At 47.5% G+C, this 20,180-nt stretch overlaps 1 protein-coding gene across 1 annotated transcript in view; it reads right to left on the bottom strand.

Annotated features, from left to right (window-relative positions):
* Plekhg3 (pleckstrin homology and RhoGEF domain containing G3) overlaps positions 1-19,933 on the bottom strand; it is a 41,017-nt gene extending 21,084 nt beyond the window's left edge. Inside the window, exon 1 of the mRNA XM_077800314.1 lies at positions 19,722-19,933. The gene's annotated coding sequence lies outside the window, so the exon portion shown is untranslated. The remainder of the gene's footprint in view (positions 1-19,721) is intronic.
* Positions 19,934-20,180: the final 247 nt, after the last annotated feature.

A 20,180-nucleotide genomic window follows, 5' to 3' on the forward strand; every position in this document is an offset into this window, starting at 1 on the left:
CCATCACCTCTTGGCTGTAAACATCTAGATGTCCTAAAGGTCTCAGAACTAGAGTGGCCAAAGGGCTTTTGACCTTCCCCAGAACAATCCCCCAAGTCCATCTTGAGAATCTCCTCAGAAAGGGTGCCGAAAGGAAGCCACAGAGAGCAACCACAACTGCTCTGACACCAGGGTGGGGAGCAGTGTAACTTCCACAGAGATCTCAACTGAGACCCTAAAACCAGGAGGCTGTGCTCTCCCGGCTCTGCACACCTCCGGCCACCCCACTCCCACAGCCCAGCTCCTGCCCATCAGTTCCTACTGCTCCTGACCCATGTCCTAGAGCCTCTCCAGGGGAGGGGACGACCCCAAGGGGGCTTGGCCACCTGAGAAAACTCCCTGGGGAGTGACTCTTGTGTTTACTGTATGCAACATGCTCTGTAGAGGCTGTGGCAACTGTGTGATCAGGGTTGCTGGACCATTCAAACCCAGCCCAGCTGGCTCAAATTCATTTTCCCTCAGGAATTTGTTTTCCCAGCGCCTAAGAGCAGCAGGGGTCCATGCTGTCTGAGACCCGGAGCAGGACCACAGCTGCCAGGAAGGAAAAGAATTGTGGTTGCTCTGCCAATGGAGCCCTCCCACCTGAATTCCAGGAGGAAGTCTGGGCCTACAGCCTGAAGTCCAGAAAACTCCCTCAGCCTGGCCTTGGAAAGGAAGGAGAGCCCTGGGGTTCACCCACACCCCAATGTTCTCACCTCCCACAACCTCAACATTTGCTTGTGAATGCAGCATTTCTCAGAATGCAACAGCAGACCCTCTCCATCTATAAATGTAACCAAATCACTTCTTTTAGAAAGGCATCCTCAGTCATTTCCAACATACTCTACTACAGTAGGGTGAACAATGCCCCTGCCATGGAAAACCATGTCCACAGATATCCTCAGAATCTATGTCACCTTGTGTGGCAAAATGGAATTTGCAAATATGATCAAATTAAGGATCTTGGCCAGGGGCAGTGGCACACGCCTGTAATCCCAGTGGCTGGGGTGGGGGTGGGGGCTGAGGCAGGAGGATCATGAGTTCAAAGCCAGCCTCAGCAAAAGCAAGGCACTAAGCAATTCAGTGAGACTCTGTCCATAAATAAAATACAAAATAGGGCTGGGGATGTGGCTCAGTGGTCAGTCAAGTAACCGAGTTCAATCCCTGGTACCAAAAAAAAAAAAAAAAAAAAAATTAAGGATCTCTTTTTTTTTAAATATACTTTTTAGTTGTAGTTGGACACAATACTTTATTTTATTTATTTTATTTATTTTTATGTGATGCTAAGGGCCTCCCATGTGCTAGGCAAGTGCTCTACCACTGAGCCACACCCCAGCCCAAATTAAAGATCTTAAGGTGGGAAGATCATCCTGGATTATCTGGGTGAGCCCACTGTAATCATAAAAGGAACCCCACAGGAGTCAGAGTAAGATAGATGTTTTTATGACGTCAAACAGAGGAGCAGAGAGAAAGAGGTGGAAGATGCTATGCTGCTGCCTTTGAAGATGGAGAAGTGGCCATAAGCAAAAGAAGCTGGAAAGAGCAAAGAAACAAATTCCACCCTGGAACCCTTAGGAAGAACGCAGCTCTGTGGACTTAGCTTAACTCCTGACCTCCAGAACTTTGAGATAGCAAATGTGTGTTGTATTAAGCCACTAAGTTTGTGGCATTTGTTACAGCAGCAGTAGGAAACTAATACGCACAACATGTCTTTGAATTCTAATAACCTGGATATCAATTAAAGCACTGGTCCACGGAGTTCATATATGCAAGCATTTCTTTTGAATTAGTGAACCCCAGCAGTCTGGATCTTCACTACCAGACAGCAAGACACCACTAGGTGCCCGATAGATGCCTGCTGGGAGGACTGCAGGACCACACCTAGAACACTTCACCACTCCTACAGTGGATAAAGGTAAATAGTGGTCAAGGTCATGACCAAAGCCAGTTCCTTCTAGACTAATGAGTATCCACATGAGTCACTGCCAGCAAGTTTCCAGTGAGCCAAGAAGCACCCAGGATGGGTGACTACTCATTCACCCAGCAGTCCCATCCTAGTTGGCCCCAGATACGGGGCAAGAACAGGGGCACTGCTGCCTTGTCATGCCACATACAGAGTGCTTAGTCATAAAAGACCAGGAGGAAGGGGAAAATAACCAAGCCTGGACAAACAATTTTGATGATTCTGCATATGAATATCCCAAGAAAAGCTGTCTACCAGGAAGTTTCACATAAACACATACAAAAGTGAAAGAAGGGCAATTACTGTAGTTTATAAACTGCTGCTGCTCACAGCCAAGACAGGTCACCAAGGCTTCCAACATAACTTACCTCTATGCAGGGAAATGATACAAGGTCCCCAGAAGATGCAGCAACCAAAGAAAGCTCTAAAAGATGGTGCTAGAAATTACTCTTGGAAACCACGGGCAGATCCAAAGTTCCAGAGGGCCCACCCCTCATATCTCTAGGTTAAAATGATTCTAGAGGGCTGAGTGTGGAGCTCAATGGTAGAGTGATTATTGAGCACGTTTGAGGCTCTGAGTTCTAACCCCAGCACCAGGGAACCGGCGGGTGTCTCAAAGGATCTTTGCTACCTGGCAGCAAAATTAAGGGCCCTCGCCCTGCAAATTACCCATTTTATAGGCACCATCCCCATTTTGGATGGGAATGCTTGTTTTGAGGCCTCTAGGCTGGGAGAGGAGCTTTGAAAAGAAGAACAGGGGAGCCACACCTTCAGAGTGACAGCATTCATTACTGCATCAGGGGCACTGGAGAACTTCAGTGGGAACAGAGGGGCCCCAGTAAATCCTGCTGAGTTCAGCACAGAAGAGAAAGTACAAGTGTGCAGCTCCAGTCCACAAGGGTTAACACACTAAATTCACATACAAGCTCTGGAGTCAGACAAACCTGATTTGAATTCCATGTCCTCTACTTTCCTGGCTCTATGTGTCCTTGGGCAAGTTACTTGACCTCACTAGGCTTCAAGTTCTTCATCAGCAAAATGGGAATAGTAATAGTAATAGTGCCAATCTCACTGGATTCTTTCCAAGAGATGATACAAGGAAGTATCTGTGCACTCGACACTCAGTAAGCCACTCAGTAAGCCGACCAAGAATGGTGGTGGTGGTGTTGAGGACAATGGTGGATAAATCTCTTATTTGTTCCATAAGCACAAAGAAAAGAGATTTTTTCTGACTTGTACCCAAGTTTATTTTACCCATCTCTCATATTAATACTGAATATACAAGATCCATTTGGTGAACCAGCATGATTTAATCCTGTTCCACCAACACAGCATTTATCCATCTTCTACAACCCACCATCAATTCAGACCAAAAAAGTACAAATACAGAGCAATTTAGCTGGAAAAAATAACGTGATATCCTTTCCCAACAGAAAGTCAAATCAGAAAATGAAAGATAAATGAAGAGATCCATTGCTATGGCAGGAAGGGTGCATTCTGTAGCATTCTGCAGGGAGAAACAGCATGTACTAGTAGGAGCTAGAGAGAACAGAGCTAAGGCATTGTGGGAGCAAAGGCACAAAGAAGTGACCAACAAAAACCAACCTTGACTGTGGTCCTTGGATTTTAAATCTAGCTTCAGGATGGACATCTGGGAAAGCCAGGACATGAGACAGGGCAGACTGGGAAGGGCTCTGATGATCATCCATTTTCTAAGTCACAGGGAATATCAAATAGCGGGGAAAGCAGAAAAATGAGTATAGAAGAGCCCAGGGAATATAGCCAGCTCCTCTCCAAATGAGCCCTTGCTCTGTTCCTAATGCACGATATGGTAAGGAGCAGGGAGGTGAGCATTAAGTGCCTCAATGTCTACTTTTTTGGGGTTAATGCTAGTTGTCCTTCCTGAGTTGTGAGCTTCAAAACTCATTCACTTGACAAGTATCAAAACTCATTCACTTGACAAGTATTTACCAAGCACCTACTTTGCACAAAGACCTTTGTGGCAGCCTTGTGGGAGATACAGCAGTCAATCACACACATTTGTCTTAGGAGAAACAACACAAGTATCTCAATAACAAAAAGAAGCAGATTAACTCTGCTTTTCCCAGGATGTAGCTCAGTGGTAGAATGCTTGACTAGCAAGCTTAAGGCTCTGGGTCAAGCCCCAGCACTATAAAAACAAAACAAAACAAAACCCCTAAGAAGTACTGTCTTGGAAGGCAAAGGAGATCCAATCTGCCTGTAGTTTGGGAATTCATTCAAAACCTCTGAGCATGATGCTAGGCCCTGAGGACACTGAAATGAATGACACATTGTCCCCATCCTTGAGGAACTTGAACTCTAGCAGGGAAAACAGTCCTATAAACAGATTATCCACAAAATAATGCCTTGAGTGCGGGTACAGAGCATGAATAAAGAAACCACGCTAACATAATACGAAGTACTAGCGCACCCAGGGGACCAGGGCACTTTCCAGGAAGAGGTGGCATTTTAGTGAGTCATGAATGATGAGCACACCTTTAACAGGTGAGGAGGAGATCTCTGATGCCAAGGGAACAGCATATGGGCAAGATGGATCCCAAATGCACCTGGACCACCCAGAACCTGAACATCTGGCAGCAAGAAATCAGACTGGAAAGCAGGCCAAGGACAGTGTGAAGAGAATCCACTCGGCCTTGTGGAACTGGACACATCCAAGGAAGGTCTGGAAGAACCACTGCTGGGACAGGCAGAAATGGATCTCCATGAGACAAGGTATATGAGAATGTGCCCTAAAAAGGAACAAAATGAGATATGTAGGGTTGTGACTACAGGTGTCCATGGAGTCCAGCAGCCTTCAAGAAGATGCAAGGCCCCAAGAGGTGCTAACTGTTCAGTGTTTCTAGGAGAGATGGCCCCAGGCAATGCTGGCTCAAAAGAGGAATGAGACCTATTTCTATTCCAGGAAAAAGAAATGTGCCCAAAATAAAGGTGACAGCATAAGCATAAATTAGAAGTTCCCCAAGGCAGAAAAAGACTAGCTACTCTAGAAAACTGACTACCAGGTCTTAGCCAGAGGGGAATTGATCCCTCAGGGATCCTAGGCCAGCAGCTCTCTCTAGGGCTCAGGGAGGGCTCCTCCACATCTTACCCCCTGAGGGTTTCTTTTCTTTTTTTTTTTTAAAGAGAGAGTGAGAGAGGAGAGAGAGAGAGAGAGAATTTTTAATATTTATTTTTTAGTTCTCGGCGGACACAACATCTTTGTTGGTATGTGGTGCTGAGGATCGAACCTGGGCCGCACGCATGCCAGGCGAGCGCGCTACAGCTTGAGCCACAGGTTCCTTCTTCGACATTTGCACTTTCCTTCTCCACACTGGTCAGAACTGGGGGTGAGACTGCCAGGGTGCCTTCCTTCTCAATTCCAAGCAGGAGCCTCCAGACCCAGAAAAGAAATGTGCACAAGTGTGGCCTCTTTGTGTGAACTGCAGCAGTGGTTTAAACCCTCCTGGCCTTCCCCACCTCCCAGGTACCATGGATGGGGAGCAAAAAGCTCTCATTACTACCAACTCTAACTGCCTTTGCCCTGGGCTTTCACCTGGGGCCTGATGAAGTTACAGGAGTGGATCTTCCTAGGCAGGATTCACTCACAATGTAAATTCTCAAAGGGAGGTACAGGGTGAGATCGCTGTTCTGCAAGTCCAGGAGGCCCCCATCCCCCATGGAGCTAAGGGGCCTCCACCAGGGAGGCCTAAGGAACTCATCCAACCAGTTCCAAGGAGGAGGGGGGAGGAATCCCCACCCCCCACCCTGCCCCTGCTGAAAGCCTACAAAGACCAGAATTCAGAGGGTGGGGCAGCTGTCACCAATCCGTTTCTGGGGTATATGGTGAAGCCCAGCCCAGGCAGCAGAATCTACTTCTGGAAAAGTGAGGCCTTGATTCGGAGGCAAAACAAATAGCCAAGTCAGGGCAACAATCTGCCCCCTAACCTCCCAACACCTGCTGCCCAGAGCTACAGAAATGGTGGGTGCTGACCCAGCGTCCATCAGGGTGGGGAGAACTTCCTTTCACCTGTGCTACCAGCCACCACTTGCTTTGATACAAAACAACCAACCCCTGTGGATTCTGGGAAAAGGAAGCTTCAGGAAGAAGTGTGAGATTAACTCTGCTTTCCCCAGGGTATGTGTGTGCCATCGCGGGAGCCGGGTCCCACAGGACCTTCTTTCACTGACCACCCAACTCTGAATATTCAAGATGAGAAGACCCTCTGAAGCGCCCTAACAAAGCATTTGCAGTAGCCTCCAAAAGGAACACAGGACGATGTCCCAGGCACAAGGACAAACCCACCAGAAGCAACCAGAGCAGGACACAAAAGGAGCCACTCCTGCTCCCCTGCACCTTGCCCAGGAACAGCCCTCAGTTTCTGAACCCCCACGGGAACAGCCTGTCTTTTCCCCCAAACCTGTAGCCAGCCAGGTTTCCTGGAGGCTGTCAGACAAGGCTTGGAGGCCCAGAGGTGACAGAAATCCAGACACACCCCACTTGCACCCCAGGCCTGGCCCCAGCGGTACCTACCGCTTTCCTCAAAAGGGCTCCCATCCAAGCACCAGCACCCAGAGGGCGGCCAGGGGTTGGGGAGCGGCATTCTCCTGGGGGACCGGCAGCCCAGCGGTTAACAGGCTCAGGGCGAGCAGCAGCAAACTGCCACCAACAGCCTCAGGGGGGAATTAAGCGCCCCGCCAATTAAAGTGCCCGCCACCTCCAGCGAAACCTCTTCAATAAATGTCCTATTCAGATCCAGTTCCCGTGTGGGTCATACTTTCTGCATTTCTCTCATTCCTGACTGCTGGGGGGCCCAGCACAGGAAATGCAGCTGCCCACCACAACTCAAAGGTCCCAGCAGGGTGAGGACGGACGGATGCTAGGGCCACAGCCCCAGGAGGTGAGCAACACTCAGCAGAAGACCCACAAGCATCTCTAGCAATTAAGCGCATGGGACACTAAGTGCAGGAAGTCAAATACTGAAGACTCTCAAACAAAGCCGGATCATTCACCAGCACAACAATACACCATTTATGCCGGGCCTCCCCCACCCAGGCCCTCAGAGTCTGAGGCTATTAACCCTTAGGTCCTCAGGTCAGCAAGAGTGGAAGGGAGGGACAGAAGGACCTCGGTTATTGTCCCCATTTTACAGATCAGGAAAACTGAGGTGTAGTGGCTCCTGAAATTATCTCAGCTGACATTTATCAGGGTGCACAGAGCATGGTGCTAACACATCCTCAACATAATCTCAGGATGCTCACCACTCAGGGCTGCCCAGATAGATGTGGGAGGCCAGAGTTTACTGAAACCCATTAGCAAAAGCATCCCCTGCAGGCCCAAGAGGTGGAGCCAAAGATGAAAAGAAAGGCACCATCCCTCAACACCCCTCCAGGGAATGCCCTTGGAGACTCTGCCCTTTCACAAGTTAGTGCTTTTTGCTAGGACAATGTACCACGGGGCAACCTCAGAATAAGGCCAAAATGGAGTCACGGGGAATTCATAACTCACCTGTAAGTAACCTGTAAGAAGCCTCCAGAAACCACTAGTGAGAGCACAGCTGAGGAAGAGTGGCTGTTCTCTCACCACAGGGTGCTAATCTGCACCTTGGTTTAGTGAGCCCAGTGGCCAGTATCCTACACTGCTTTCTAGATGTTCAGTCACTTCCTCCAGGGTTCAGTGCCCTTTCTTCCCAGGTCTTTCCACACTCAAATTCCTACTCCCATTTTTTCCCCTCGTGCTGGGGACAGAAGCTAGGGCTTCATACACTCCAAGTGCTCTACCACTGTGTTACTTTCCTAGCCCCTTTTACCAATTCTGGCAGCTGTGTGAATGCTTACCAGAATAAGATTAAAGCACACAGGAGAGACAGTGTTTTGTGGGTGCCTTTATTGGGAGAGAAAAGCACCCCCCGTGGAGGCATAGTAAAGGTTTGGGAATGGAAGCTCACCTCCTTCCTGCTGCCTGGTCACACTCAGTGGAAATAGAACCACAGGATCAGAGCATAGATCTCTTCCTGTCTGAAAGGTAGACTGCTTGAACTCACCTATATATATTGACAGCATAAACCATACACCAGGTGCTGGGGACATGAATGAATGAGACAATTCCTTGTTCTCATAGAGCTTACATTCCAGTGGGGAAGAGAGCCATAAATGACAGACAAATTAATCTATTCCTGTTTGGGTACTGAGAATTGAACCCAGGAGTGCTTTACCACTGGGCTAAGTCCCCAACCCTTTTTATTTTTTTTATTTTGAGGCAGGATCTAGCTAAATTGCTGAGGCTGGCTTTGAACTTGCAATGCTCCTGCCTCAGCCTCCAGAGTCCCTGCTGTCAGTACACTGAGCTACACCCCGCACCCCCAACATATTTCTGGGTAGTGCTAATTGCTATGAAGAAGATGGAGCTGGGAAAATAGTGTGACAGGGGCATGGGAACTTCATTTTAGGTAAGTAGTCGGGCAAGTCTCTGAAGAAGCCACTTTTGGTAAGTGCATGGTAAGAAGCAGCAGGACATGCAAAGCTCTGGGGAAAAGCCTTCCAAGCCTCTTGTCCTCTACCCCACCTCAAACCTCTACTCACACTCATGATGAACCTAGATCTCAGCATCACTAAGTGCAGAATTCCAAAATATCTTGCTTTTTAGCCTTCCTCCCCCTGTGACCAATGAAGCGGAGCTCAATATAAAAAGTATAAACCATGTGAGGAAGCAAACCATCACAAGGGAGTCAGAAGATGTAAGAGAGAGGCTCAAAGATCTGAAAAAGACTTTTAAAAAATACGCACTTTCCAACTTCAAAATCCACTACAAAGCTCCTGTTATCAACACTGTGCCGTACTAACATAAGAACATAAATAGAGATCAATGGAACAGCATTAAAAGTACAGAAATAAGGGACTGGGGTTGTGGAGCGCTCACCTAGCATGCATGAGGCCTGGGTTCGATCCTCAGAACCATAAATGTAAAATAAAGATATTCTGTCTACCTAAAACTAAAAAATAAATATTAAAAAAAAAGAAAGCACAGAAATAAAACCTCACACATTTACAGTCAACTGATTTTCAACAAGCGGCCAAGACAACTCAATAAGGAAAGAATGGCCTTTTCAACAAAAGGTGCTGGGATAACTGGGTATCCACATGCAAAAAAAAAAAATGAATGTGGACACCCATCTCACAAAATGTCACACAAAAATGTCAAAACGGATCACAGGCCTAAATGAAAGAAGCTTAAGCTATAAAACTCTCAGAAGAAAAGATAGGAGTAAGTATTTGAAGTGTTTGTGTCCTTGGGTGAGCAAGGGTTTTTAGGTAAAACACCAAAAGTTTAGATAAATTAGACTTTACCAAAATTTAAAAACTTTGTGCTGAGGGTATAGCTCAGTGGTAGAGCACTTACCTAGCATGCACAAAGCCCTAGATTCAATCCCCAGGACAGCCATTTAAAAAAAAAAAAGAAAAGTGAAAAGATTAACTACAGAATAAGAGAAAAAAATACTTGACAATGAACTTATATCCAGAATACATAAGAACCTTTACAACTTAACTATAAAAAAAGTCAAACAGGCCAATTTAAAAATGGGCAAAAAAAATTTAATTCAACATTTCTCCAAAGAAGATACAGAAATGGCCAATGGGCACATGAAGAGATACTCCACATAATCAGTCATTTAATACAAATCAAAATCACAATCAGGGCTGGGGTTGTGGCTCAGTGGTAGAGTGCTTGTCTAGCATGAGTGAGGCACTGGGTTCAATTCTCAGCACTGCATAAAAATAAACAAAATAAAGTCCATTGACAACTAAAAAAATATTTTTTAAAAAATCACAATCAATACCACTTCACACCCACTATGATGGCTAAAATCAAAATAATGGATAAGAAGTGTCAGGGAGGATTTGAAGAAACCAGAACCCTTGACCCTTGTATATCATCAGTGGAAATGTACAATAGTGCAGTACCCAGTGATGCACACCTATAATCCCAGCTACTTAGGAGGCTGAGGCAGGAGGATGGCAAGTTTAAGGGCAGCCTTAGCTGACAGAGTACCCCTGAGTTCACTCCCCAGTACAATAAAATAAAAATAAGTTGCAAAATCAGATAGTAGTGATGGTTGTATGCTCTGTGAATATCCTAAAAAAAAAATCAACTATATACACTGTACTTGGGTGAATTTTAAGAAGTGTGAAATAGGGCTGGGGATATAACTCAGTTGGTAGAGTGCTTGCCTTGCATGCACAAAGCCCTGGGTTCAATCTCCAACACCAAAAAAAAAAAAGATATGTGAAATAAATCTCAATGAAACTATAAAGAATTAGAGAAAGAAAGAATATTAAAAGCAAAAAGAGTATAGGAAAAATATAGACCATTCAATAACCACTGCTGGAAAAATTGGCTACTCCTCTGGAAAAAATAAAATCAGTTCCACCCAAGAAGATTGGGTAGTTCTCAATCATGGCTACACAGAAAAGCCCCCTGAGTACTTCATGACCATGCCTGGGCCTCAGTCCAGGGAACTTCCCTCTTGCTGGTCTGATCTGGAGCAGGCTCAGGCATCAGTACATTCATTAAAAGTCCTCCAGAGGCATTCCCCTGCAGCCAGGGTAAAGAAGCTGCTGTCACTTAAGAGCACACAATCTAGGTGAATCAAGAGGGTGAGTGTGGGAGGCAAAACTTGACTTTATGAGAAAATATACTAAGAGATATATTTATAATATCAGAATAGGAAGGATTTTTTTTCCTTTCCTACTTTTGTGGTACTAGGGATCAAACTTCAGGCCTCACACGTGTCCAGACCAAAAAAGAACAAGACACAAAGTACAACATTAGAACTAAAATGTCCCCATGAAAATGACATTATTTAATAAGGTTAAGACTATGTCTATGTAAATATATATAATATATATAGTCCACAAAATATTATTTAACAGATATATAGGGCACGCATAGATGTGTACGTACACCTGTAATCCTAGAGATTCAGGAGGTTAAGGCAGGAGAATTGCAAGTTCAAGGGCAGCCTTAGCAATTCAGGAAGACTCTGTCTCAAAAAAAAACATAAAAAAGGGCTGGAGATGAATTCAATCCCCAATACCTCCCCCAAAACCCAAATACATATGTTATATATACATATATGTATGCATGTCTCTATATGTGTATGTACACATACACCCCTACAAACCAACAAGAAAAGACAATGGCAATTAAGAATGCATAGAAGAGCTAGGGATGGTCCTGACACCTTGAACCTAAACAACTCAGGAAGCTGAAGTAAGAGGTCTGTAAGTTGGAGGCCAGCCTCAGTCACTTAGCAAGACTATGTCTCAATAAAAATATATAAAAGGATGGGGATGCAGCACAAAACCCCAGTACTACCTCCCACCCAACATACACAAAATGTGTAAAGCATAGAATTACCTCTGAATAAGTACCTAAGGAACTCTTAAATGTTTTACTTAGGATGGGGAGCTGGGTAACTAGAGAACAGGGGAATAATTTTCACTGTATTCCCTTTTAGAGTTTGGATCATATGGATAAAGTATTACCTGTTTAAAAAAAAATTTTTAAGATGGAACAGTAAACAACTGGCCAATAGACATAAGCATCCCTAAGTAATTGAAGCGTTAATTTTTAAAACAGTTTAAAAATAGTTTTGTATTCCCCAGATTAGAAAAGACAGTCCAAATATTAGTGAAATAGGAGCTCTCATATTTCAATAAATTTCATTTATTGAACTCATTTCAATAAATGAGTTGCAAATCATTGGGAGGCATTATTTTGACAGTAGTTTGAAAAGCATGCTTAGGATACAGTAATCCCCCTGCTGGTCTACACAAGAGAGAAGACTGGCATGTGGATGTTCTGTACAGAATTTTGTGCAGTTGTGAGAACATGGACACAACCTACATGCCTATCAACAAGGGAAGTGTGACATAAATACACTATATTCCACAGAGCAGTTAAAATGAATAACCTAGCTTCTAGTTTATTGGCATGGATGAATCTGAAACAATGTTGGATTAAAAAAACAACAACAAAGAATGTAAGTCCAAGAAGAATACATTCAACACAACTCTATATGTCAAAATTAAGATAACATGATACTATAAATTACTTGTAAATAACATTTTAAAATATAAAGACATGCATAGGAATGATAAACCCCATGTTAGGGGGATATTACTTCTGAGGAGAGGAAAGTGAAAAGGATTAGGGAGAAAAAAGCTTTGGTTGCATCTGTAACATTTTATCTCTATAATAAATGAGAGAAATAAGTATGGGAAACAAACATTTGCTGAATCCAGATGGTGGGAATGTGGGTAGGGGTCTCCAAGCAGCTAACAGCCAACAAGAGCCCATAGCTCAGTGTCTTTTAACAGCATTTGGAAACCAAACAAAGCTCCTGATAGAAAGAGGCCTAGGATTTTTGAAATTGCACTCCTCTCTATCATTTCCGGCCTCTGAAAGAAAAAGTGAGAAAAAGTGGCACCCAGATAGGTACTTTTAGATGGAAATGTTTGAAAGCATTCTTATTTCAACTAAGGCAAGCACCCTTTGGGAAAACTGACAACCTGCTAGGGTGAAACTGAATTAAAACTGAATCTATCTCAGCTCTACAGTAAGGCAAACCTTGGCTACTAGGACCCCCTGTGGACAAGGACCTGTTAGAAATGCCTTGCTTTTAAAAAGAATGCAGCTGGGGCATGGTGGTGCAGGCCTGTAATCCCAGCTATTCAGAAAACAGAGGATAGCAAGTTTGAGGCCAGCCTAGGCAATTTAAAGAGACCCTGTCTCAAACTAAAAAGGGGCTGGGAATGGAGCTCAGTGGTAGAGCACTCCAGGGAGAAGGGAGAGAGGGAGTGTGTGGGGGGGGAGGGAGAGGGAGAGGGAGAGGGTGAGGGGGGGGGAGAGAGAGAGGGAGAGGGGGAGAGAGAGAGGGGGAGAGAGAGAGAGAGAGAGAGAGAGAGGGAGAGGGAGAGGGAGAGAGGAGAGAGAGGGGGGGAGAGAGAGAGAGAGAGAGAGAGAGAGAGAGAGAGAGAGAGAGAGAGAGAGAGAGAGAGAGAATTCCCACCTAGGGCTAGGGGTTTGGTTAAGTGCTTTAGATAGAGCTGAGCTCACACAAGGCCCTGGGTTCCATCACCAGCACAGGCCCCTATCCCTATCCTCCTCCAAAAAGAAAAAAAGAGAAAGAAAAAGAAAATTCAAACCTCACCCTTTCCAGAGTGTGAAAGGGACTCAGTTCACTTATCTGTAGACGGGATAATATTATTTATTTTGCCTTATTGAGAGAGGATTTATGACATTATTACTCAAGTATCAATACCTTTGAAATTTTTAATCAGCTGAGAATTAATTAATTTATTTTTTAGATGGACACAATACCTTTATTTTGTTTATTTATTTTTATGTGGTGCTGAGGATCGAACCCAATGCCTCACACATACTAGGCAAGTGCTCTGCCACTGAGCTACAGCCCCAACCCCTGACTGGATAAAAAATATATTTTATACTTCCCTGCCATCCTAAACAGAGTCATGGGAACATCACTCAGCCTTTTCTTGGTGACTCAGGCATACAATTACCAGCAGAACATCTACTTATCACACTGATGATTCTGGAGGCGGAAGGTGTGCCAAGCCATTCCCCCGAAGTAAATGACCCTGGGCTCGGCCATTAGGAGTTGCTTTCCTAGTGCTTTGGTCTCAGCCTGCTCTCACTGCCAGCTCTCACTGCGATATGGTCATATTCCCTCTCTGTTCTGGTTTCTTTCCTGTCTTTCATGTGCTGCTTCTTATCTGCTGTGGGCTTGGAAATAGGATGACAATGATTATAAGTAAAAGTAAAATAGGCCGGGCATGGTGGGGCACACCTATAAACCCTGCAACTCAGGAGGCTGAGGCAGGAGGGTCACAAGTTCAAGGCCAGCCTCAGCAACTTAGCAAGACCCTGTCTCAAAAAACAAAATAAAAGGGCCAGAGATGTAGCTCAGAGGTAGAGCGGCCCTAGGTTCAATCCCCAGTACCAGGGGTGGGACAGAGGTAGAGGGAGTCAAAGGGTCTGAGGAGGCTGGTGTGAATATCCCAGAAACTAGAGCCCTTGGGTGATGCAGGGCAATCTTGGCTATGTGTAGATAAGTAAGGCTGCTGGGTGGCTGCTAGGTGGTTAGGATTGAAGAGATGTTATAGGATATTATGGGACATATCTCCAAGACGATAAGCATACCTTGCTACCATTTCCAGTCTTACTTTCATGGTGGCAAACTCTGCAGCCTGGGAAGACAGGTTCCACGGACTCCAAATTCTCTCACACTTTCGTAGGCTTGAGGAATTTGGGCTGCCTGCCCCACGTTCATCACAGCTGACCACAGATTTACTTCTTAGAACCCTATATCCTGGCCACTTTCGGGCAGGAGTAGAACATTTGTGAAGAGCATGAACATTTCTTTAATTCCTGAGGTTTGTCACACAGTAGCAATTTGCTCACTTGACAAGTATTTATTGAATTCCTACTATGCTACAGGTGCCCGGGGTGTACTGGTTGCCTTTGCCTCTCAGCAAACACTTGCCATCTATTGGCCAAGAGCCTCTGGTTTCTGTACAGTCTCACACAGCCCCAGGGGTACAGGATACGGTTTTTAAGACCTCCCAGTGCTTGCAAAACCCATCTCTCCTCTTGGGATCCTATTACCTCGATAAAACAGACTTCACTCTTCTTACAGCCCTCCCTCCCAGCTCACCCCAGACTAGCAATAATCAAAGCAAACACTATGTTTCACAGAAAGTCACATGCACAACCACCATGACGTCCACCAGAACCTGTTCAGGCTCTGAGTTCAGGCCCAGAATCCCCTCAACAGGAAATAGAATAGTAAAAATCTTCAAAACTCCAGAGCTTCAATCTGGACTCCCTCTCCAAAGGCCAGCCGAGAGAACTGTACAAACCCCACTCACCTTTTGATTGCATTCACAGGTGGCAACAGCCCACCCGGGCTGGACCTGATCCCTGCCACTGCCTTCCTTTCCCTGGCACAGTGGAACAAAAGCTGGAGCAGATGAACCCACCAAGTCCAGGTTGCTCTCAGAGTGGGAATCAATATAAGCCAAGCCCAGTTCCTGCCCTCTGAGTGCTTCTAATCAAAATAAATCTAACGGAACTCTGCCCCAGCTGGGAAGGCCAGAGGGACTGCCAGCATGAATATTCTGCTGATCACAGCTTTGACCCTGCCCAGGTTTCCTTTCTCCTGATTTCAAGTCCCCCAATAACACACAAACTTGCTTAAGGGCATACAGGGCCCTCTCTCCAACTTCCTCTTCAGGAAGATTATATCTAGCTTTGCCCCAGTTGACAGACTCAGAAAAGTTCCTTCATCACGGGTCCTGCCTGGCTGCCCTGCGCGTGTGCTGTAGGCCCTCAGAGGGAGTGGTCTGCCTGCTGACCACTTCCCTGGGCCTTGCCTGCCACCACAGTCTCTCACTTCCTGTGCCGGGGCTGGGCCCCCAGGAAACCACTCACCACAAAGTTTGACAACAGCGTTTTAGATTACACCCTTTTGAGACCCATGGTTCCAACGGAGAGGGGAAGAGACTCATCAGTTGGGCTAGGTAGAAACAGTTGGGAGGCAGCCAGGCCTAACTCTTGAGTTCTCCCTGTGTTGGTCATTCTGCTGGTTTAAATTCTGGGGCATTGCTGCATGCAGTGGCACATGCCTGGAATTCCAGCAACTTGGGAGGATGAGGCAGGAGGATTGCAAGTTCTAAGCCATTCTGGGCAACTCAGGGAAATCCTGTCTCAAAATAAAAAATAAAAAAAGGCTGGGGATGTAGCTCAGTAGGTAGAGGGATCTTGGTACCTTTTAAAAAAAAAAAAATTCTGGAATATGGTGGCCCATGCTTGTATTCAATCCCAGCTACTCCAGGAGGCTGAAGTGAGAGCATCAACTGAGCCCAGGAGCTGGAGACTAGCCTGGGCAAAAGAAGGAGTCCCCATGTCAAAAAAGTAATTAGTCAATTAATTCTGACCACTTGTGAACACTTGTTGAAGGTGTTGGCAGGGCTGCTTAGCTGCCTAAGAGTCTCCATCAGAATCCTCTTGCCACCTCTGTGGGCTTTGCTGGCACAGCTCCACCCACCATCTGCCCCCCTCTCTCTCTACTCCTGTTCCCACTCCCAGCATAACGATCCATACAAGGTTAAGGGGAGGAGTGGCCAGCCTTGCAGCTGTGAAGCTAAGTGGGGAGGCCAGGGACAAAGGTGTGATTCATCAGCTGGTTGCAAGCAGGGGGAATTCCAGAGCAAGAAAGGGTCAGGGCTGCCCTGGGTCCCTATCTATCACAGGGGCAAGGGCCAGCACACATCTGGGAGTCCTGCATCCTCAACCATCTACAATCAAGGGTAGAGTAGGAAAGGCTCACTATTAGAAAAAAATCACTTAGGTTTTTGAATTCCAATCCCCCCTGCCCAGTACTTGAAATTAAAAACTCTCATCCAGAATCCTTCCCACTAGCACCAAAAACCATGCTACTCCTGCAGAATCTGTCGGATTTATTGGACACCTCTAAGCACTGAACACACGTTACCTCATTGTTCACTCTCACAGTGCCACATGTGGTAGATCTGATGACTCACTTCATTTTACAGGTGAGAAACACAGGTTCAAAGGAGTTTAGTGCCCAGTCAGCAGCTGTAAGGCTAGTGACTATCAAGCCAGGATCCGAACCCAGGTGTGTCCAACTCCACACTCTGCCCCTAAGTGCCACCAACCTGGATTCAAGGAAGGGAAATCAGAGCTGCAGGAAAAATACCTCCTCTGGGCATCAGCAAAAAAGTCCTTCCCTCAGGGCAACATTTCCTGACCATCTAAACTGTCATCTCACCCCATGACAATTCACATCTACCTTCCCTATCATAGTTTTCTGTTTATCACTAACACACCCTATATGTCTATTACCTGTCATTTATTGTCAGCTTCCACCACTAGATGTCAGTTCTGTGAGGTCAATGGTTGTTGACTACTGTTAATTTTGTTCACTGCTCTGTCCCTCACACCTAGCATTTATACATAATAATTGCTAAATAAGTGTTGAATGAATACATAGAATAGAATTAAGAGGCACAAGCATAGGAAGAAGTGCATGATCTGATCTGTCCATGCAGGGAAAGAGCCGAGAACAGATAGTGAGGGAATCCATCCAGGGGTAAATTGGGGAGTCCCAAGGTGAGCCTGGCAAGAGGAAATGAGGGTCTGCCAGGTCCCCTGGGGGTTCCAGAAGAGACATGCTGCTGGAAGTTGTGACTTCTAGCTTTCAGCGCCCCTGCCTGAGGACTTCTTGTGGGATAGGAGGGCACCAAGCAGGGCTGGCTATAGGTCTCTGGAACAAAAGGCCTGTGGACATGCAGCTGGCCAAAGAGGCGGACAGAGCAGTGGCCTGGGCCTGAGGGGTGCCTGGGAGGGGGGAGGGTCACCGATGAGGAGCTGAAGACAGCCCTCAGTGCAGCTGCAAAGGCGACACCCTCCCATCACCCAGAGTCCCCTCCACTACCAACACAACAGAGAACAGCTTCAGAATTAACCTTCCACATCCACAGCCACAGCTCGTGGTAACCTCCCAGCTTGGGGCCAGAGCCTTCCTAGGTTCTGAGAGTGAGGTGGAAATACTGGGCCAGCCATACATCTGGAAAACAGACCCTCTCACCCTGCAGCCCTGGTCATCCCTCAGGCCATGGCCTTTGGCCTGCTCTGGTGTAAACACAGTGACCCTGGGATAGCAGTGGATTTGGTAAGGCCAGTGTTTACTCTAGAGCTGAGATATTATAAGCCAGGGGATTAAACGTCCACCCTTGGCTCCTGGTATCTACCGACTTTTGTGGCACACATGGGACCTATCCAGTAAAATGTAAAGCCCTGGAGGGCCCCTCCCAACCACCATGCATCATTGTTTCTTTTTCTTCTTTCCACAGAGGCTTCATTTGATCCTTACCATAGCCACTATAAAGAAAAGCAGGCAGTAACCCCACTTCATTCATGTGGAAACTATGAAAAGATAAGTGAATTGGCCAGGTCAGGTTGGAAAAACAGACTCAAAAGTGAGGAAATCAGAGCTCTGGTCCCTACTGGGCCAACAGGGACCAAAGCTGAAATCACCTCACCTCTATGAGCCCTGCTGCCTTCCTGTGTAAACGGAGTAGGCTGATCTGAGGGACCTACAGCCCCAGCCACTGTACCAATCTTTGATGCTGTGCAGTATAGCCAGGACTAAAACACTGGCAAAATCTGAGGCGGACTCTCAGCCCAGGTCTCCTTCTACTCACCCTGTGCCTTCTAGAAAAGGTAACATAAAAAGCTCTGCAGCAACTCAAAGGAATCACTCCCTCAGCAGCAGGAACTTGGCCTGGGCTTTACTTCATCCCCACTGCCTGCCTCATCCTCAGGGAGCCAAGGGGACAACAGAGTCAACAGCAGGGGCATCAACAGCAGTTGTACAAAGGGGAAGGGAGCAGCCAGCCAGGTGTGAACCCAGAACCACAGGGAGGGGATGAGTTATAGAGAAATGGTTCACCTTCTTTGGCTCTTACCCCCTAGGTTTTCTGCTGGGGATATTTGGGGTTTAGTGGTGAAGGATCCTACTCCCAGTCCAGCAAAGAAGGGGCAGGAGAGGTGCTTCCCGGAGGCCAGGCAGCTGATGTGCTCGGCGGGAGCACCCCCCTCTCCTTCTCTGGACTGTCATTACTCTCCCTGCTTATTATTTCTTGAGCAAGGGCCATATGATAGGGCTGCGTGCAGAGGCACGGCTGAGGAGACTCTAGGAACTCCCAGGCAGAGCTCCTCAAAAAGTGACGCAGTCCGGGTTAACTTCTGGGGGCTTCAGAGCAGCGGACCAGCCCCTACATTTGCCAGCAGCGTGGCGAGGGGCCTCTAGAGTGAAACCCTTACACGTTCTCTACTCCACCCCCCTCCCTGCCTAGACTCCCCACCCCCCAACCACTACGTTTCGAGCTCCGTGTTTCCTTTTATTTCCAAAGTCGCTCTAAAGAATAAAAGCAGCTGCCTAAACAACTTGTTTAAAATTCCAAGCTTGCACGCCTTATCCTGAGATCCCAAACCAAAGGGCTGAGAGTGAGCTGCAAATGACCAAATTGACTGCGGGAATGGGCGAGGGCCGGCAAGTCAAGCGGCAGCCAGAGGCTCTGTACTTTCAACTCCCCAACACCCAGTTTCTGGCACCTACTCTAATCCCTCTTGGACAGGGAGCTGGGATTCCCAAGAGCGAACACCGTGTGGCACCAACCCGGAACAAGCTGCGGGCACCTTGTGGGCTCACGGGACCAGAGGCTCGAGTCCTTCCCCAGAAAGGTCCGCAGCCCGAGGCAAGGACCGGCCCAGGGAGACCTAGCGCGCCAGGGAGCTGCCGGGCGCCGCTCACCGGCTTTCCGGATTTCAAATTGAGCCCCCGCGGAGCCGCCCGGAGCCTTCGCTCCTTTTGCTTCCGGGGTGGGTGTAAAAAGATAGAAAATGTCTCCTCGAACGACCCTCCCAAGGTCTAGCCGTCGTCTGGGAGGGTTGCCCCGGAAAGAACCAGCACAGCCCTGGGCCCTCCCGGTAGCCCAAGTCCTCACCTCGCCGGGGGCCGGCACGAGGAGTGCTGGAACCCAGCCTGACTCCGGGCATTGCCCCTTCCGACGACTACACGGGCAAAGGGAGAGGAGAGAACCCAGGGGCGCTTACCCAGCGGTCGCCGCCCCTCCGGCTCAGGTCGCTCTTGGCGCTCTGGGCTGTCCAGGTGGCGCCAGGACGCGAGCGCGAGTTTGAAAGTCGCTCTCGGAAGGGGCTGAGGCTGCTGGCTGCTCCCGCCCACTGCCAGAGGGTCGGCGGTCCCGGTCGCGGCCAGCTGCGAGCTCGGCCTCTGGGGATCCCAGTCCGCGCGCGGCTTCCCAGAGCCCGGCAGGAAGTCGGGGCCGAGCGGAGCCCGGGCTGCGGCGGGCGGGAGGGAGGGAGGGAGTGAGGGAGGAGCGGACCAGGAATTTTTCCAGTGGGTGGAGACTGGGGCCCGCGGCTGGAATCCAGCAAATTGGCAGCTGGGCGGGGGTCGGGGGAACCTTCACTCGGACTTGTGCCGGAGGATACCGCGGCGGCGCGGCTCCCGCCTGGCTAATGAGTAACGCGCGCAGGTGGGGCGAGCGCGGC

This window comes from Urocitellus parryii, chromosome 6, assembly GCF_045843805.1.
Source record: "Urocitellus parryii isolate mUroPar1 chromosome 6, mUroPar1.hap1, whole genome shotgun sequence".
NCBI classification, from domain to species: Eukaryota; Metazoa; Chordata; class Mammalia; order Rodentia; family Sciuridae; genus Urocitellus; species Urocitellus parryii.